Here is a 2,720-nt window from a genome sequence, read left to right as displayed (position 1 = left end):
TATATATTTAGGATAGTTAGCTCTTCCTGTTGAATTGATCCCTTTACCATTATGTAATGGCCTTCTTTGTCTCTTTTGATCTTTGTTGGTTTAAAGTCTGTTTTGTCAGAGACTAGGATTGCAACCCCTGCCTTTTTTTGTTTTCTCTTTGCTTGGTAGATCTTCTTCCATCCCTTTGTTTTGAGCCTTTGTGTGTCTCTGCATATGAGATGGGTCTCCTGAATACAGCAAACTGATGGGTCTTGACTCTTTATCCAATTTGCTAGTCTGTGTCTTTTAATTGGAGAATTTAGCCCATTTACATGTAAGATTAATATTTTTATGTGTGAACTTGATCCTGTCATTATGATGTTAGTTGGTTATTTTGCTCGTTAGTTGATGCAGTTTTTTCCTAGCATCGATGGTCTTTAAATTTTGGCATGTTTTTGCAATGGCTGTTACCGGTTGTTCTTTTCCATGTTTAGTGCTTCCTTCAGGAGCTCTTGTAGGGCAGGCCTGGTGATGACAAAATCTCTCAGCATTTGCTTATCTGTAAAGGATTTTATTTCTCCTTTGCTTATGAAACTTAGTTTAGCTGGATATGAAATTCTGGGTTGAAAATTCTTTTCTTTAAGCATGTTGAATATTGGCCCCCTCTCTCTTCTGCTTGTAGAGTTTCTGCCAAGAGATCCACTTTTAGCCTGATGGGCTTTCCTTTGTGGGTAACCCGCCCTTTCTCTCTGGCTGCCCTTAACATTTTTTCCTTCATTTCAACGTTGATGAATCTGACAATTATGTGTCTTGGAGTTGCTCTTCTCGAGGAATATCTTTGTGGTGTTCTCTGTATTTCTTGAATTTGAATGTTGACCTCCCTTGGTAGGTTGGGGAAGTTCTCCTGGATAATATCCTGCAGAGTGTTTTCCAACTTTGTTCCATTCTCCCTGTCACTTTCAGATACACCAATCAGATGTAGATTTGGTCTTTTCACATGGTCCCATATTTCTTGGAGGCTTTGGTTCCTTTCTTTTTACTCTTTTTTCTCCAAACTTCTCTTCTAGCTTCATTTCATTCATTTGATTTTCAATCACTGATACCCTTTCTTCCATTTGATCACGTCAGTTACTGAAGATGTGCATTTGTCACGTAGTTCTTGTGTCATGGTTTTCATCTCCATTGGGTCATTTACGGACTTCTCTGCATTGGTTAGCCATTCATCTAATCTTTTTTCAAGGTTTTTAGTTTCTTTGCGCTGGATTCGTAATTCCTCCTTTAGCTCAGAGAAGTTTGATTGTCTGAAGCCTTCTTCTCTCAACTCGTCAAAGTCATTCTCTATCCAGCTTTGTTCCATTGCTGGTGAGGAGCTGCATTCATTTGGAGGGGGAGAGGCACTCTGATTTTTAGGATTTCCAGCTTTTCTGTACTGCTTTTTCCCCATCTTTGTGGTTTTATCTACCTTCGGTCTTTGATTGTGGTGATGTAGAGAAGAGATTTTGGTGTGGATGTCCTTTCTGTTTGTTATTTTTCCTTCTAACAGTCCGGACCCTCAGTGGCAGGTCTGTTGGAGTTTGCTGGAGGTCCACTCCAGACCCTCTTTGCCTGGGTGTCAGCAGTGGAGGCTGCAGAAGAGTGAATATTGCTGAACAGCAAATGTTGCTGTCTGATCGTTCCTCTGGCAGCTTCGTCTAGAGGTGTACCTGGCCACATGAGGTGTGAGGTGTCAGTATGCCCCTAGTGGGAGATGTCTCCCATTTAGGCTACTCAGGGGGTCAGGGACCCATTTGAGCAGACAGTCTGTCCATTCTCAGATCTCAAACTCCATGCTGGGAAAACCACTACTCTCTTCAAAGCTATCAGACAGCGACATTTACATCTGCAGAGGTTTCTGCTGCCTTTTGTTTGGCTACACCCTGTCCCCAGAGGTGAAGTCTACAGAGGCAGGCAGGTCTCCTTGAGCTGCGGTGGGCTCCACCCAGTTCGAGCTTCCAGGCCATTTTGTTTACCTACTTAAGCCTCAGCAATGGTGGGCACCCTTCCCCTATCCTCGCTGTTGTCTTGCAGTTAGATTTCAGGCTTCTGTGCTAGCAATGAGGAAGGCTCCATGGGCATGGGACCCTCTGAGCCAGGTGCAGGATATAATCTCCTGGTGTGCTGGTTGCTAAGACCCTTGGTAATGTGCAGTATTAGGGTGGGAGTGATCTGATTTTCCAAGTACTGTGTATCACAGTTTCCCTTCGCTAGGAAAGGGAATTCCCTTACCCCTTGCACTTCCTGGATGAGGTGATGCCTCGCCCTTCTTTGGCTCTCACTCACTGGGCTGCACCCACTGTCCTGTACCCACTGTCAGACACGCCCCAGTGAGATGAACCTGGTATCTCAGTTGGAAATGCAGAAATCTCCCATCTTCTGTGTCACTCATGCTGCGAGCTGGAGGCTGGAGCTCTTCCTATTTGGCCATCTTGGTGTGGATCTATGTATTTGTTTTCTTTTGTTTTTGTTTTTTTGAGACTTAGTCTCACTCTGTTGCCCAGGCTGGAGTGCAGTGGTGCAATCTTGGTTCACCTCTGCTTCCCAGGTTTAAGCGATTCTCATGCCTCAGCCTCTCAGGTAGGTGGGATTACAGGCATGTGCCATCATGGCCGGTTAATTTTTTTTTTTTTTTTTGGTATTTTTAGTAGAGACAGGCTTTTGCTCTGTTGGCCAGGCTAGTCTCGAACTCCTGATGTCAATGATCTGCCAGCCTC

The sequence above is a fragment of the Colobus angolensis genome, unplaced genomic scaffold (genome assembly GCF_000951035.1).
Source record: "Colobus angolensis palliatus isolate OR3802 unplaced genomic scaffold, Cang.pa_1.0 Scaffold88, whole genome shotgun sequence".
Lineage (NCBI taxonomy): Eukaryota > Metazoa > Chordata > Mammalia > Primates > Cercopithecidae > Colobus > Colobus angolensis.
The sequence above is the reverse complement of the archived record's forward strand: the minus strand, read 5'-3'. Positions refer to the sequence as shown.